Source organism: Papio anubis, chromosome 7, assembly GCF_008728515.1.
Source record: "Papio anubis isolate 15944 chromosome 7, Panubis1.0, whole genome shotgun sequence".
In the NCBI taxonomy this organism is placed as follows: Eukaryota; Metazoa; Chordata; class Mammalia; order Primates; family Cercopithecidae; genus Papio; species Papio anubis.
Genome location: NC_044982.1, coordinates 46,871,442 through 46,890,577, shown reverse-complemented (window position 1 = coordinate 46,890,577; position 19,136 = coordinate 46,871,442). Strand labels below are relative to the sequence as shown.

The following is a 19,136-nucleotide window of genomic DNA, read 5'->3' as shown; positions in this document are numbered from 1 at the left end:
CTTGACTCCCAGAATATGCGAGGTGCATATTCTAGAAATTTCTGAGAAACCCAAGAAACCTGCTGGACAAGACCAAGTCAACGGCATCATAAATGTCAGGCTTGCAGCATAATGTTCCCCAATTGTCGCCACCGTTTACCTTTCACTTCTCCCTTACCTAACTCTTAAAAATCTGGACTCTATGAATTTTAATTGCCTAGAATCTTACGAAGAATTGCCAGATTCTCTCCTTCTTTTGGAATACTCCACAGATATCCAAAACCTTTGTTGGCAAGAAACAATCATTGGAGGGAAATCCTACTGCTCTGTCCCAGAGGGCTTGTGTATTTCTTGGGTTACCCCTCTCTGTTTGGGGGTTGAGGGAATCCATGTCAGAATGCGGTGCCTGTAGACCCCAGACCAAAGCCCTTGGACTCTGGGACGTGGAGTCATTGGTTAATGCAGTGACAATCCAAGGGTATCAGTTGTGGGGATGTTCAGACAGAACTCAAGGAAGCAAAGGGCATTGTCTCAACAGTGTCATCTTTAGGATTGAGCACTGGGGGGCAATGGAGGTGGGTGATGTGTATTTGGGAGATAAGACTTTGGTTTCCAAGCCCAGGTAGTCAAGGATGTCAGGAGTCCCCAGTTAAAATGCAAATGTCTAAGGAAGGAACAGAACAATGGGTGGTGACCTACTTTTTAAATCTTACCACAAACTACTTTATCGGAACATTCATCAAGACCCTGAGAGAATGGATGGGATAAATGTATTTTGATGAAGAAAAGATAGAAATAGGACAGAGAAAGGACTGGAATGTGGGCATTGTCTGGAAAAGAAGGTAGTGTTGGAAGAGGTGCCTAGAGGAGGCAAGACACTGCATGAGGACAGAGGATGCCTTGGAAATCACGGGAGCATACAGAAGGAAGAGTTCCGAGGGAGCAGGAACAAACTTTCCACTTCATCTTGTTGTGGCACGGCCTTATCCATTACAGGGTCTTTTTCATAGAGAAGTGGAGCCTTCCCGATACCTCTACAGTTCCCAGAGGTGTTCTTTCCCAGATCAAAATCTACATTTGCATACCCCACACCAGCAAGGGCCTAAGGACAGTAATCTCAAGGTTATGCTTGTAGACATGATTTATCATCTTTCATTTTAATGAAGCATATACACTTTAAAATACGATCTTTGGGATCGTGTGTATTCTTTTCAGGATACAAGCTTGTGGAGAAACCGAATGAAGCTTAACGGGTGTCAGAGCTCCCACAGGGTTGATGGGAAGGAACAACAATGACCACATTATTACAAAGCACTTTTCACAATGACCTACTCTAAGGATATTTTCGTGATTTTTTTTTTTCTATTTATATTCCCTACCTTTCCTCCCTCCTCCCAATTGTTTTCATTGCCACGTCATTTTTGGGAATTCTGTCAAATACTGAAAAGACTGGTATATATGATGACAGCCTGATCAGCACCGAATTCTCACTGCATGATATGGGGACAAGACTGAGAAGAAAGGAGAGGGTAGGGTAGGGGTTGCCTGGTGAGCTCTTGCTGCCCTGGCTGCTTTTCAGTTGGAGGGAGATCTTTAGAGCTGTGGCCACTAGGAGGCACTGCCAGTCCAATGATAGCCCCAGTTATCCGCCCTAAGTCCAGAAGGTGCCAGCAGGTACCTTTAGTGATGAGTATTGTGTCCACTACATTACGGGAAACAGTGTGTACTGCCAATCTGACAGTCTGTATAGTGTGTATGGCAAATACACAATGTTCCCAATAAGGAACAGGGAGAAGCAAACTCTCTTTAAAGTGGAGGATACATTAGGTCAGACTTCCTGGGCCAGGCATTTTACATTGACCATAAAGTTGACCTTGGGGCCAGGCGCAGTGGTTCACTCCTGTAATCCTAGCATTTTGGGAGGCCGAGGTGAGTGGATTGCTTGAGCCCAGGAGCTCAAGACCAGCCCGGACAACATGGTGAAACCCCATCTCTAAAAAAAAAAAAAAAAATTATCCAGGCATGGTGGCATGCACCTGTAATCATAGCTACTCGGGAGGCTGAAGTGGGAGGATCACCTGAACCCAGGGAGGTCGAGGCTACAGTGAGTTGTGATCGCACCACTGCACTCCAGCCTGGGTGACACAGTGAGACCCTGTCCTTGGAATGTCAGCTTAGCTGAAAGACCACATTATTTTCATTTACGCTAAGTGTGGAGAGAGATGTTGGATGGCACACAAAAAACCCACTCTAACAGTTTGATAGTTGAAGGTTGAGGAAGTAAGATGGCTATTTCACAGACAGATTCACAGTAGTGAAGTAAGAATTGGCAGGCTTTAGGTTAATGTGTAAGTGGTAGAGAAACATAAATGAACTTATTCATGGAAAACTAGGAATCACCTGTATTGTAAAAGTTAGCTACATGGCCTTCAGCAAGTCATTTGTCATCTCTGGACCTCTCAAAATTACAATACAAATAACTGGAAGCTTTAGGTGTTTGTCATTATGAAATAATAAGAATTTATTTCCCATAATCATTGTAAGTGGGTGCTTTCTTTGCACAACTGTTCACACAGTATTAATTGAAAGCTCTTGCCAAGATCAAAATGATAAAATGGGTAGAAAAGATATGTAAATTTTCCTTAAGTGGTGAAAGAAAACAGAAAGCAAAATAAAGCTTGCTAAAAGCAGGCAGGAACTGCCACTATCTTTAAACCAGTAGAGAACAGACGGGCTTTATCTGCAGCCAGCTGAGAACTTGGTTAAGGTGCTTGCCAGGAGAGGAAGTGATTTCTTTATTTTTCAGGATGAAATCATGCATTAGGCAGTCTGTTCTCAGGAAAAGCAAAATAGTCAAGTTTTGTAATCTTATCCCAGGTCAAGATGAACATTGAAGGCTAGCATTCCCAGAGGGGTTTTACTATGTCTGTCTCCTCTGGCACTAGAATTTTACTGATGGGAAAGAGTGGCATCTGCATTGATACATTTATTCAACAAATATTTATTGAGTACCTGCTGTGTACTGGACACTGTTCTAGGCATAAAGCAAAGTTCCTACTTTATATGCTGGTGTGTATGTGTGGGCAAATAATAACCAAAAAGGTAAATATGTAATATTCATTTATGGACAAGTATATGGGAAAAATAAAGCACATAAAAGAGGACAGAGTGGAGGTGAGGTGGAAATTTGCTATTTTGTAAGGAGGGTCAGCAAAGGCCTGGAGCAGACACCTAAAGGAGCAAGAGATGCCATTAAGATATATGGGAGAAGAACATTCACAGATGCACTGCGTTTTCATGACAGAATGTAATAACTGGTAAACTATATAAGCATCTTCATTTTTTTCTTGTGCTGAGAAATATAGCAATTGGAATAAAAGGCACAGAACCAAAAATATACTTCATTATGATCAAAGAACACTGAGAACTCTATGCCATATGGAATAAGGAAATTTTAAAAGGCAACCAGTTTGGTACATAACCCGCTGTAGCAGAATAATGCATGAATATGGAGATTCAAACAATAGATTAGCACATATTATTTGCCAGGTGCTTCTTCATGTGGTATATATTTAGTTGTTACAAGATCCCTATGAGTTAGTGTTTACCCTCGTTTCGTGATTCATTTATTCATTTGATCTACAAATATTTACAGAGCCCATACTAAGGACCTGTCTCCATAAATACAAAGGGAGCTGCCCACTGGGAACTTGAGTCTAGAGGGGGAAAATTTTACACATAAATAGATAAATGCAATCAACTAACAGACCTATGAGCAGGAAAGAGTGGGTACACAAAACAGAGAGTGGCTAGGGAGAAGAACAGGTTTCAGGAAAGGCTTTAGAGGGTAGGTAAAGTTGAAAGCTGAGTTATGAACAAGAAATAGCATCATCAGTTTGAGTCATGGGGATTTCCTGTCAGACAGAAATGGAATTAATGGGAAACTTAATTACAGAAATGTGCAGGGTCCAGATCATGCCAGGCCTGAGTAGTAATACTGGCAGTAAATGAGGGAGACACTGAAGGGTTTTGAGAAGTGGACTAACATGGGAACTTGAATAATTTATCCAAATTTGCAGTTTTCCAGAATTGATAAGTTCTAGGGTTATGACAGTCAGTCAGCCCTTAGCAAGACAAATAATAAATCAATACCCTAACCCACATTATAGTGAACATGTAAGGCATCAAAGACAAGGAGAAAATCTTAAAAGCAAGCATAAATCAAAGGCAGATTACCTCAGAGAAACTGTTAGACCAACAGCAGTCTTTAATAGAACCAGAATATAATAGTTTGAGAAAATAACATCTTCAAAGTAGCAAAGGAATGTAATCATCATCTTGAATTCTATACCCAGCAAGACTAACAGACCTTTTCAAATATGTAATCAATGAGAGAATTTACTAATTGCAGACCCTGAAGAAAAATCTACCAAAGGTGACACTTTAGGAAGAAGAAAATTGAACCTTAGAAATGAGTTGCATGAAAAAAATGCTGGACATAAAAATTGTTAATGGCTAGCTTGAGGATTTATAAAAGAAAGGTAAAACTAAAACAGGAGACAAAAACAGAACATAAGGTGGAAAAGAGTGGGAAGAGTAAAAGCATTCTACAGTCCTTTCATTGTTTAGGAGGAAAATAGAAATACCAACTGTAGACTTTGGCAACTTAGATTTGTGTATTAAGTATTTGTCACCTGAAAAGAAAATAATTAGAACATATAACTTCTAAATAAATAAATTGCATAAACTAGAAAATTAACAAATTCAATCAAACAATAGAAATTAGGAAAGGGGAAAATAAGAAGAAAATACAAAGAACTGGTAAATGGAAAGCACAAAATGAAGTGTCATAAGTCCTCACTTAACATCGTTGATAGGTTCTTGGAAACTGCAACTTTAAGGAAAAAGACATATAACAGAACGATTTTTTTTCTCACCAGTGTTAACAGTGAACCTACCTTGCATGAAATGACATTATTGAAGAACCTGCTATACATCTTTTCACTTCAAGTTATAGTTTCCAAGAACCTATGACATTGAGGACTTATATTATTGGAAATACATCTAAATATATCTAACTTCTACCAGCTGGAAAGATGGAAACTGTCAGATTGGATGAAAAAAATCTAGCCATAGGATGCCTACAAAAGAAAATCTGAGTACATAGTTGAAATAGGAAAGTTTAAAGTGGAAATGAAAAATGCTATACCAGGTGATGTGCTTTGGATATTTTTCCCCTCCAAATCTCATGTTAAAATGTGATTCCCAAAGTTGGAAGTGGGGCCTAGTGGGAGGTGATTGGATCATGGAGGTGGATCCCTCATGAATGGTTTAGCACCATCCCCTTCGTGATAAGTGAGTTTTCACTCAGTTCATAAGAGGTGCAGTTGTTTAAAAGTCTGGGACCACCCCTCTTGCCCTCTGCTCCCTTGCTCCACTCTTGCCATGTGATGTGCCTGCTCCCACTTCACCTTCTGCCATGATTGTAAGCTTCCTGAGGCCCTCACCAGACACTGAGCAGATATTGGTGCCATACTTGTACAGCCTGCAGATCCATGAGCCAATGAAACCTTTTTTCTTTATAAATTACCCAGTCTCAGGTATTTCTTTTTAGTAACAAAAGAACAGCCTAACACACTAGGTTAATACAGTATTATATAGTGACCTTGCTAAATTTACTTATTAACTCTGTTTGAAGGTTCTTTAAAAATTTCTATGCACATATGGGCATACCTTAGAGATACTGTGGGTTCTGTTTGAGACCACTACAATGAAGTGAATATTGCAGTAAAGTGAGTCACATGATTTTGGGGGTTTCCAAGTGCACATAAAGGTTATGTTTACACTATACTGTAGTCTATTAATTGTGCAATAGCATTATGATTACAAAAAATTCACATGCCTTGATTTAAAAATATTTTATTGATAAAACTGCTAATAATCTTCTGAGCCTTCAGTAATCCATAATAATCTTTTTGCTGGTGGAGGGTCTTGCCTCGATGTTGGTGGCTGCTGACCAGGGTCATGGCTATTGAAGGTTGGAGTGGTTTTAGCAATTTTTGAAAGTAAGACAGCAGTGAAGTTTGCCACATTGATTGACTCTTCCTTTCATTAAAGATTTTTCTGCAGCACACAATGTTGTTTGAGAGCACTTTACCCACAGTAAAAGTTCTTTTAAAATTGGAGTCAATCCTCTCAAACTCTGCCACTGCTCTCTCAACTAAGTTTGTAGTATTCTAAATCTTTTGTTGTCATTTCAACAGTGTTCACAGCATCTTCACCTGGAGTAAATTCCATCTCAAGAAACCACTTTCTTTGGTCACCCATAAGAAGCAACTCCTCATCCATTCAAGTTTGATCCTGATATTGCACCAATTCAGTCATATCTTTGGGCTCTACTTCTAATTCTGGTTCTTTTGTTATTTTCACATCTGCAGTTACTTCCTCCACTGAAGTCTTGGACCTCTCAAAGTCATCCATAAAGATTGCAATCAACATTTTCTAAACACTTGTTATGGAGGATGACCTCCTCCCATGAATCACGAATGTTCTTAATGACATTTAGAATGGTGAATCCTTTCCAGAGCATTTAATATGGCAGCTATAGACTTACAAAATGTTTTGTTTTGTTTTGTTTTTCCCGAGATGGAGTTTCACTCTTGTCACCTAGGCTGGAGTGCAGTAGCGACTTCTCAGCTCACTGCAACCTCCGCCTCCTGGGTTCAAGTGATTCTCCTGCCTCAGCCTCCCAAGTAGCTGGGACTACAAGCACCTGCCACTATGTCCGGCTAATTTTGGTATTTTTAGTAGAGACGGAGTTTCACCATGTTGGCCAGGCTGGCCTCAAACTCCTGACTTCAGGTGATCCACCCCCTTCAGCTTCCCAAAATGCTGGGATTACAGGCCTTAGCCACTGTGCCCAGCCACAAAATGTATTTTTAAATATGACTTGAAGGTCAAAATTACTGTGTGATCCATGGGCTGCAGAATGGATGTTGTGTTAGCAGGCAAGAAAACATTTATTTCCTTGCACATTTCTATTAAAGCTCTTAGGGGACCAGGTTCATGGTCAATGAGCAGTCATATTTTGAAAGGAATATATATATTTTTTCCTGAATAGTAGTTCTCAACAGTTAGCTTAAAATATTCAGTAAACTATGCTGTAAGCAGATGTTCTGTTATCCAGGCTTTGTTGTTAAATTTATTGAGCATAGGCAGAGTAGATTTTGCATAATTCTTAAGGGCCCTAGGATGTTCTGAATAGTAAATTAGCATTGTCTTCAACTTAAAGTCACCAGCTGCAATGTAGTCCACCTTCATCAATGATCTTTGGAATAACTTGCTGCAGCTTCTCCATTAGCGCTTGCTGCTTCACCTGGCATTTTTTTATGTCATGGAGTGGGCTTCTTTCCTTAACTGTCATGTACCAACCTCTGCTGCTTCCAACTTTACTCCTGCAGCTTCCTCACCTCTCTCAGCCTTCGTAAAATTAAAGAGTGAGGGCCTTGGTCTGGATTAGGCTTTGGCTTAACGGAACGTTAGGGTGGGTTTGGTTTTCTAACCAGACCACTGAAACTTTCTCCATATCAGCAATGAGGCTGTTTTGCTTTCTTATCAATCATGTGTTCACTGAAATAGCACTTTTCATTTCCTTCAAGAATCCTGCCTTTGCATTTACAACTTGGATAACTGTTTGGCCTTGCTTTTGGCCTATCTTAGCTTTCAACATGCTTTGTTTACTAAGATTAATCATTTCTAGCTTTTGATTTAAAGTGAGCGATGTATGACTCTTCCTTTCACTTGAACACTTAGAAGCCACTGTGGGGTTATTCATTGGTCTAACTGAAATACTGTAGTGTCTCGGAATAAAGAGACCTGAGCAGAGGGAGAAAGACTAGAGAATGGCCAGTTGGTTGAGCAGTCAGACACACACAACATTTATTGATTAAGTTAGCCGTCTTCTATAGGTGCGGTTTGTGGCACCCCAAAATAATTACAACAGTAACATCCAGATCACTGATCGCAGATCACCGTAACAGTTGTCATAACTAGAAAAAAGTGTAAAATAGTGTGAAAATCACCAAAATGTTACAGAGACATGAAGTAACCAGATGCTGCTGAAAAGATGGTGCTAATAGACTTGCTCAATGCAGGGTTGCCGCAAACCTTCAATTTGTTTAAAAAAAAAAAAAAAAAAAGCAGTATCTGCAAAGTACAATAAAATGAGGTATGCTTGTAATCATATCTTCTGTGAATAAAAATGGGTTTATTTTTTCCCTTCCAATCTTTGTACTTTTATCTCTTTTACCTTGTCTTACTGCACTGGCTATGACCTCCAGTATAATGAGGAGGAGAAGTGATAACAGATTATTCTTTGTCTTACTCTTGAAGTAAGGGAAGGGAAAACTGTGCTCAAAATTTTTACTATCAAGTATGATGTTGGCTGTGAGTTTTTAGCTCTCCTTTATCAGATTAATAAAGTGTCCTTTGTTTTCCAGTTTTCTGAGAGTTTTTATTATGAACAGGCATTGAATTCTATCAAATACTTTTTCTAAAGCTCTTGAGATGACCACATGGATTTTTTTTATTTTCTTAATATAAAAATTACATGCATCAAATTTTGAATGTTAAACCTTGCATTTCTAGAATAACCTCACATGGCTCCTATGTGACATCCTTTTAATACATCAGTATTCAATTTGGATTCAATGTGCTAATATTTTGTGTAGAATTTTTGTATCCATATTGAAGACATACCATCCTCCAATTTTCTTTTCTTGCAATATGCTTGTACATCTTGTGATAGCTTAGATTTTTGTATTAGGTTTATACTGGCCTCACAAAGCAGGTTAGAAAATGTTACTCCATCCTGTATTTTCTGAAAGTTTATGTAGATGGTATTATTTCATATTGGAATATTTGGAAGAATTAACCACCGAGCCCATCGGGGCTGGGACTTTTCTTTGTAAAATAGTTTGTAATTATAGATTTCTTTAATAGATATTAAGATTATTCTAACTTTTAATTTCTTCTTATGTCAGTTTTGGTTTTTATTTCCAAATGAATTTGTCCAGTTTATTTATTTATTTATTTATTTATTTATTTATTTATTGAGATGGAGTATTGCTCTGTCACCAGGCTGGAGTGCAGTGGCATGATCTCAGCTAACTGCAGCCTCCACCTTCCAGGTTCAAGCGATCTCCTGCCTCAGCCTCTTGATTAGCTGGGACTACAGGTGCGCACCACCATGCACAGCTAATTTTTGTATTTTTAGTAGAGACGAGGTTTCATCATGTTGGCCAGGATGGTCTCAATCTCTTGACCTCATGATCCACCCACCTCAGCCTCCCAAAGTGCTGGGATTACAGGCGTGAACCACTGTGCCCAGCCTGAATTTGTCCATTTAAAATATGTTGTCAGTTTCTTGGCATAAATTTTTTATATCATCTTATGTTTTTTAACAAAATGAAGGTGCCATAGCCATGTCCCTTCTTTCATTTCTGATATTGTTAAATTTTATTTTCTCTTTATTTCTTGATCATCTTGAAGATTTTTCAATATTATGAGTTCATTTTAAAGAATAAATTATTTTACTTTTTTCTTTTTATGTATTGTATATCTGCTTTCTATTTCATTCCATTTTGTTTCCTTTTATTTTCCTTTATTTCTTTTCTTTTGCTTTAATTCACTATTGTTTTACTAACTCCTTCAAATGAAAGCTTATTTTCACTTTCTTCCTTTCCTTCCTTTTGAGACAGGGTCTTGCTCTGTTGCCCACACTGAAGTGCAGTGGTGCAATCATGGCTCACTGCAGCCTTGACCTGGGCTCAGGTGATCCTCCCACCTCAGCCTCCAAAGCAGCTGGGGACTACAAGCACGTGCCACCACACCTGGCTAATTTTTTTTTTTTTTGGTATTTTTTGTAGAGATGGGGTTTTGCCATGTTACCCAGGCTGGCCTGGAACTCCTGGGTTTGGGAGATCCACCCATCTTGGCCTCCCAAGTGTTAGGATTATAGGTGTGAGTCACCATGTCTGGCCTGTTCTTCCTTTTTTGCCTTGTTTGAAATTAATCAAGTATATTTTTATAGATCATTTCCTCTAATAGCTTATAGTTTTATCTTTTTGAACATTTTATTTATTTATTTATTTATTTATTTATTTATTTATTTTTGAGACAGAGTTTCACTCTGTCACCCAGGCTGGAGTGCAGTGGTGCGATCTTGGCTTACTGCTACCTCTGCTTCCTGGGTTCAAGCAATTCTCCTTCCTCAGCCTCCTGAGTGGCTGGGATTACAGGTGCATGCTACCACACCCAGCTAATTTTTTCTATTTTTAGTAGAGACAGGGTTTTACCATGTTGGTCAGGCTGGTCTTGAACTCCCGACCTCAGGTGATCCACCTGCCTTGGCCTCCCAAAGTGCTGGGATTACAGGCATAAGCCACCACGCCAGGCCTCTTTTTGAACATTTGAGTGATTACTCTACAAATTACAATGTTCATCCTTAATATGTTGGAGCAAATCTTAAATTAGCAAATTTACAAATTCCTGTACAATACAAGTTTCTTACAACATCAAACTCCCTTAGTCTCTGTCCCCATTTATGCTAGGGTTTTTGTATATTATTGGTGCTATAAACACCAAATTATACAACAATTTTTTTGTTGTACAAAAATTAATAATCTTTCACATTTACTCACATATTTATCCTTTCCAGTGTTCTTCATCTCCTCCTGTCATACCATTCATACCATTCCTTCCATCTGAGATCGTTTTCTTTCAGTCCAAAGAATTTTCTTTACTATTCCTTTTATCTCAAGTCATGCAAGTATTTATATCAACTTTTGTTTGAGAATAACTTTATCTTATTTTCATTTTTGAATGATAGTTTCATTGGGCAAAGAGGTTTAATTTGGCAGTTTTTTTTCTTTCAGCAATTTAAATATTTCATTCCACCAACATCTAGAGTTCATCATTTCAGTTGAAAGGTCAGTAATTAGTCTTGTTGTTGCTTCTTAGAAAGTAACTTTTATGGCTGTTTTTTAGCATTTTTTCTTTAGCTTTGGTTTGATGCAGCTTGATTATGATAGTTTTATTATTCCTTTGGGGTTTACTGAGCTTCTTAAGTCTGTGAATTGATGCCTTTTATCAATTTTGAATAATGTCTCATGTATTTCTTCAAATATTCCTTGAGACCCATTTTCTTTTCTCCTCTTCTATGAAAGCAATTTTTCATATGTTAGACCTTCTGAAAATGTTTCACAAGTTTTTTATACTCTTTTCTTTTTATATTTTTATTCTCTTTATCTACCACTTTGGATATTTGATATTGAGCTATCTTTGAGTTTACTAATTCTGTCTTCTGTGTTCAAAGTCTTATTAAACATAGTCAATTAAGTCACAATTTCAGAAATTTTACCTTTCAGTTCTAGTAATTTTACTTTTTAAAATAGTTTCCGTGTCTCTGTTGAAATTCTTCATCTTTTTAATCAATTTTCTTTCACATATTTATAATAGTTATTTTGAAGTCTTTATCTGCTGTATCCAATATCTGGATCATCTATGTGTCTGCTTCTATCATCTCATTTTTTGCTTGATTGTTGGTCTCATGTTTTTGCCTCTTATATGTCTAATAGTATCTTATAGCATGATGGGCATTGTGTATAAAAGAATCACAAAGACTGACAGTTGATGCTATTTTCCTTCAGAAAAGTTCCTCCTTCCACTAGTAAGTAGCAACTGAGGAATTGACAAGTTTCCATCAGAAATTAGGCTGAGTTATGGTGGGCTGCAGTTTTAGTAAGGGTAGGCCCACCTGTGGTTTCAGTGATCTTATAGATATCATTTGAAATGTGATTGTTTTAGGCCAATAAGCCTCTGGCCAGTCTAAGAAAAAAGAGAGAACACAAGGCCAGGGATGGTGGATCATTCCTGTAATCCCAGCAGTTTGGGAGGCCAAAGTGGGAAGATTGCTTGAGGCCAGAAGTTTGAGACAAGCCTGGGTAACTTAGAGAGACTCTGTCTCTACAAAAAATAAAAAATGATCCAGGCATGCTGGTGTGCACCTGTAGTCCTAGCTATTTGGGAGGGTGAGGCGGAGGGATTTCTGGAACCCAAGAGTTCAAGGCTGCAATGAGCTACGATCATGCCACTGCACTTCAGCCTGAGTGACACGGTGAGACCTCATCTCAAAAAAAAAGAAAAAAAGAAAAGGAGAGTGAGAGAGGGAACACAAATTACTAGTATCATAAATGTAGAGGGGACATCAAAACAGATCACATGTACATTAAAAAGATAATAAAGGAATACTGTGAACAATTCTATACTCACAAATTTGATAACCTAGATGAAATGTATCAATTCATTGAAAGACACAGTCTGACAAACCTCACACAAGAATAAATATGCAATCTGAATAGGCCTATCTGTATTAAAGAAATTGAGTCAATAATAAGTTTCCCAAACAGAAAGCACTAGACCCAGATAGGTTTACTAGTGAATTCTATGAAATACTTAAGAAATTATACCAATTCTCTACATTTTATTTCCAAAGATAGAGTAGATGTAATACTTTCTAACTCCTTCTATGAAGCCAAAATTAACCTAATACTAAATCAAATGAAAACATTATAAGAAAAGAAAACTACAGGCCATTATTTCTCATCAACATGATGCAAAAATCATAACAAGAAATCAAAATCAACAATCCATAAAAAGAATAATATGCCACAACCAAGTGGGATTTATCCCAGGCATGAAAGGCTGCTTCAAAATTTGAATATCAATCAATGTAATCCATGGTATCAATAGACTAAAAGATAAAATGACATGATCATATAATATAGATATAGAAAAAGTATTTGGCTAAATCTAACACCCATTCATGATTAAAAAAAAAAAACACACACAACTCAGTATCTTAGGAATAGAAGGGAACTTCCACAACTTGATAATGAATATCTACAAAAAATCTACAGCTAACATCATACAGAGTAGTGACAAACTAGAAGATTTTCCATTAAGATCAAGAACAAGGCAAGAATGTCCTCTTTCACTGCTACCTTTCCCCATTGTAATGCAAGTCTTGGCTAATGCTACAAGACAAGAAAAGAAAATACAGGTATTCAGATTGGGAAGGAAAAAATAAGCTATCTTTGTCTAAAGATGACATGATTGCCAATATAGAAAATACTAAAGAATTGACAAAAAATCTCCTGGAACTAATAAGCAATTATAATAATATAGCAGGATACAAGGTTAATAATTAAAAGTCAATTGCTTTCCTATATACCAGCAATGAACAAATGACATTTGAAATTTAAAACAGAATGCCATTTACATTAGCACCAAAACACAAAATACTCAGGTATAGATTGAACAAAAGATATTTGAATCTATGTAAGAAAAACTACAAGACTCTCATGAAAGGAATTAAAGAAGAATGAGCTAAACAGACAGCTATCCCATGTTCATGGACAGGAAGACAATACTGTGAAGATATGAATTCTTCCCAATTTGATCTATTGACTTAATGCAGTCTCAATCCAAATTCCAGGATGTTACTTCATGAATATCCACAAATTAATTCTACAGTTTATGTGGAAAACCAAAAGACTCAGGATAGCTAAAACAATACTGAAGGAGAATGAAGTTGAAAGATGACACTACTTGACTTCAAGACAGTATGGTATTGGTGAAAAAACAGACAAATAGACCAATGGAAGAGAATAGATAATCCAGAAATAAACACAGACATTTAGTCAACTGATCTTTGACAAAGGAGCAAAGGCAATACAATGAAGCAAAGACAGTGTTCTCAGCAAATGGTGCTGGAACAATTGGACATCCACATGCAAAAAACAAAACAAAACACAAAAAACAAAACAAAACAAAAAATCAATTCGGACACAGGCCTTACAGTCTTCACAAAAACAACCTCAAAATTGTTCACAGACCTAAACGTAAAATGTAGAGCTATAAACTCCTAAAAGATAACATAGGAGACAATCTACATTACCTTGTGTTTAGTGATGACTTTTTAAATACAATGCCAAAGCGCGATCCATGAAAGAAAGAACTGATAAGCTGACTTCATTACAATTAAAAATTTCTGCTCTGTCAAAGACACTGTCAAGAGAATGAACAGACAAACCACAGACAGGGAGAAAATAATTGCAAAACATATATTGTATAAAAGACTTATAAAAAATATACAAAAACCTCTTACAACCCAATAGTAATAAGAAAACAAAAATTCTGACTAAAAATGGCCCAAAACCTTAATAAACACCTTATCAAAGAAGATATATGGATAGCAAATAAATATATGAAAAGTTGTGCCACCTGTATGTTAGAGGAAAATACAATTTAAAACAACAATGACATACCACTACACACCAGATAGACTGGCCAAAATCCAGAACACTGACAACACCAAATGCTGGGCAAAGATGTGGAGCATCTACTGGTGAGAATGCAAAATGGTTTGGCCACTTTGGAAGACAGTTTGCAAATTTCTTACCAAACTACACATACTCCTACCATATGATCCAGCAATTCTTCTTGATATTTACCCAAAGGAGTGGAACAATTATGTGCACCCAAAAACCTGCACAGACATGTTTATAGCAGCTTTTAAAATAATTGCCCCAAATGGACAAACTGTAGTACATTCAGGCAATGGAATATAAGAGCTAAAATGGGATGAGCTACCAAGCCATGAAAAGGCATGAAGAATACTTAAATGCATATTTTACTAAGTGAAAGAAGCCAACCTGAAAAGTCTGTATACTATATGATTCCAGCTATATGGCATTCTGGAAAAGGCAAAACTAGGGAGACAGTAAGAAGATTGGGGTTGGGGGAGAGAGGAATGAATAGGTGCAGCACAGATAATTTTAAGGCAGTGAAACTACTTTGTACAATATGATAATGGTGGATATATGTCATTATAAATTTGTCCAAACCCCCAGAATGTACAACACCAAGAGTGAGCCATAATGTAAACTTTGTACTATGGGTAACAAGGATGTATCAATGTAGGCTTATCAATGATAAGAAATGTACCACTTTGGTGTGGGATGTTAACAATGGGGAAGGCTATACATGTATGGGGCAGGAAATATATGGAAAGTCTCTGTACTTTATGTTCAATTTTTATGTGGGGCTAAAACTACTCTAAAAGTAGTCTAGTAATAAAAGTAACAATACAACACAACAAGAAGAATATCAATTAAACCAACTGCTTGTTCTTGAAAATGCAATAAATAGGCAAACTTTGACATCACTGACTGAAAAAAGGCAGAAGTAAACACTAAGGATGAAAAGAAGAACACAGTTACACATAATATATTTTAAATCACAAGATGTTATATAGTTATGACAATAAAATTGAAAATTTAGATGTTTTATTACCAATATAACATACCAAAACTGACTCAGAAAGAAGTATGAAAATATGATTGTTGTTATAACTATAAAATAAAAGGAACCCACTATTAAAAACCAGTCTTGGCTGTTGTTGCCTTCAGTACAGCCACCCTACAGAAAAGTGGCCAGACTACTTCTCTTTCCATGGGTCCCTGGCCTTGCTTCTCCTCACTGGGTGGGACATCCTGACTGGGGTCACCAGCCACCTTTGCCAGTGTTTTCCAGCTGGCAGTGTTTCCAAGCCTCCTTGGAATGGAGCTCCCAGGGGGAGGAACAGGCCACCATCTTTGCTGTTTCACAGCCTTAGCTCTTCTTGCTACAGGGCTCTAGAAAGTCCAAGGAAACTAGTGACCTGGGGCAGTTCCCCAGCACAGCAAAGCAGCTCTATGAAGCTGCAACTAGACTGCCTTTTCTATGGATCCTGGACCCTGTTTCTCTTCACTGGGCAGAATCTCCTGACCAAGATCTACAACTACTCTCACCAGTGTGTTCAAGCTGGCAACAGATCCATACCTCCCTGGGATGGAGCTCCCAGAGGTAGGAGCATGCTGCCATCTTTGCTGTTTTGCAGTCTTGATTGTTGATACTTTCAGGTGCTGGAAAATCTGAGGTGATTAGAAACTGGAGCAGACCTTCTGCATATTGTAGCAGCCCAGTGGAAAAGTGGCCAGATGGTTTGTTACATGAGTCCCTGTTCCCATATCTCCTCACTGGGCAGGTTCTGTCAGCCTGGGTCTCCAGCCTTTCCCCACTGGAGCTATTGAGCCAGTAGCAGTCCTTCAGCTCTCTGGGACAGAGCTCCCAGTCAGAGGGTTGGGTTGCCATCTTTGCTCTCTCACAGCACTCACCCTTGTTGTCTCCAGGCTCTGGAGAGTCCATGGGGACCAGGCACTGGTATGAACCCCCAGCACAGAGCATCCACCTAATGGAAAAGTGTCCATACTGTTCTCCACACAGGTCCTGGTCCTCACTTCTCTTCACTGGGCAGAGCCACCAGGCCTAGGACTCCAGCACAACCACTCTGATCCTACCTGATGGCTTCAATCAGAGGCAGCCCAACAGTTAAGAGAACACCTAAATGCAGAGATGTGAGAAAGAACCAACACAAGAACTCTGACAAGTCAGATGGCCAGAGTGTCTTATATCCTCCAAATGACTACACTAATTCTCCAACAAGGGTTCTTAAGCAGGGTGAGTTGGCTGGAATAACAGAAAGAAAATTCAGAATACTGATAGGAACAAAGATCACTGAGGTTCAGGAGAATGGCAAAATCCAATCCAAGAAAACTAAGAATCAAAATAAAATGATACAGAAGCTGACAGATGAAATACTGATTATAAAAGAACCAAACTGATCTGATAGAGCTAAAAAACAAACTGCAAGATTTTCACAATGCAATCACAAGAATTAACAGCAAAATAGACCAAACTGAGGAAGAAATCTCAGAACTTGAAGACAGGCTCTCTGAAACAAGATAGTCATATACAGATAAAGAAAAAATGATGAAAAGGAACAAATAAAACCTCTAAAACATATAAAAATATGGGATTATATAAAGAGGCCAAAACTATAAATCACTGGCATCCCTGAAAGGGATGGGGGGAAAGCAAATAACTTGGAAAACATATTTCAGGATATCTTCTGTGAAAACTTCCCCAACCTTACTCTAGAGGCCAACAGTCAAATTCAGGAAATACAGAGAACCTCTGTAAGATTCTCCATAAGAACATCATCACCAAGATATACAATCAGACTTTCCAGGGTCAAAATAAAAGAATGTTAAAAGCAGCTAGAAAGAAAGGGAACCCCATCAGGCTAACAGCACACCTCTCAGCAGAAACCTCTCAGCAGAAACCCTACAAGCCTGAAGAGATTGGGGGCCTATATTCAACATTCTTAATGAAGAAAATCTTCAACCAAGAATTTCATATCCAGCCAAACTAAGCTTCCTCAGTGAAGAAGAAATACGATCCTTTTCAGATAAGCAAATGCTGAGGGAGATCATTACCACCAGACCTGCCTTACAAGCACTAAATATGGAGAGGAAAGACCATTACCAGCCAATTAAAAAAAAAAAAAACAAAAAACACTTAAGTACAGAGGCCAGTGACACTATAAAGCAACCACACAAACAAGCTGGCATAAAAAACAGATAACAATGCAATGACAAAATCAAATCCACACATATCAATAATAATCTTGAATGGGTCTTGCTTCTTTATCCAGCTTGTCACTCTGTGCCCCATTTAAAAGGCATGTAGTGGCAAGCTGGATAAAGAAGCAAGGCCCAATGGTATGCTGTCTTCAAGAGCCCCATCTCACATGCAGTGACACCCATATGCTCAAACTAAAGAGATGGAGGAAAATCTACCAAGCAAATGGAAAACAGAAAAAAGCAGGGGTTGCATTCCAAATTTCAGACAAACAGACTTTAAACAAAGAAAAATCAAAAAAGACAAGACCATTACATAATGGTAAAGGGTTCAATTCAACAAGAAAACCTAACTCTCCTAAATATATATGCCCCCAACACCGGGACACCCAGATTCACAAAGCAAGTTCTCAAGAGACCTGCAAAGAGACTTAGACTCCCACACAATAATAGTGGGAGACTTCAACACTCATTGACAGAACTAGACAGATGATCAAGGCAGAAAATTAACAAAGATATTTAGGACCTAAATTCAACACTGGACCAAATGGATCTGATAGACCTCTACAGGACTCTCCACCCCAAAACAACAGACTATACATTCTTCTCATCACCACATGGCACATATTGTAAAGCCAACCACACAATTGGCTATATAACAATTTTCAGCAAATGTAAAAGAACTGAAATCATACCAAACTCACTCTTGGATAGCAGTGAAATAAAAATAGAAATCAAATTACAAAAAACTCAAAACATGCAATTACATGGGAATTAAACAACCTGCTCGTGAATGGCTTTTGGGTAAATAATGAAATTAAGGAAGAAATCAAGAAATTCTTTGAAACTAATAAGAACAAAGATACAACATACCAGAATCTCTGGGACATAGCTAAGGCAGTGTTAAGAGGGAAATTTATAGCACTAAATTCCAACTTAATATCAAAAGTTAGAATGATCTCAAATTTATAACCTAACAGCACAACTAAAAGAACTAGAGAAGCAAGAGCAAACCAACTCCAGAGTTAACATTAGATAAGAAATAACCAAAATCAGGGTGGAATTGAAGGAGATCAAGACATTAAAAGCCATGAAAAGATCAACAAATCCAAGAGTTGGTGTTTTGAAAAACATTAATAAGGTAGGCCACTAGCTAGACTAACAAAGAAGAAAAGATAGCAAATCGAAATAAACACAATCAGAAATGACAAATGGGATGTTACCACGAACCCCACAGAAATATAAATAACTATTATAGACTACTATGAACACCTCTATGCACACATGCACACAAATTAGAAAACCTGGAAGAGATAAATTCCTGGACACATATACCCTCTCAAGACTGAACCAGGAAGAAATTGATTCCCTGACCAGACCAATAATGAGTTTTGAAATTGAATCAGTAATAAATAGTCTATCAACCAAAAAGTCCAGGACCAGATGGATTCACAGCTGCATTCTGCCACTAAAAGAAAGAAAGAAGAGCTGGTACCATTCCTACTGAAACTATTCCAACAAAATGAGAAGGGACTCCTCCCCCAACTAATTCTATGAGGCCAGCATCATCCTAAT

General features: G+C 37.9%; 1 protein-coding gene across 1 annotated transcript in view; it reads right to left on the bottom strand.

Moving 5' to 3' along the window:
• RTN1 (reticulon 1) overlaps nucleotides 1-19,136 on the bottom strand; it is a 282,573-nt gene that overhangs the window by 34,727 nt on the left and 228,710 nt on the right. The gene's annotated exons all lie outside the window — the stretch shown is intronic.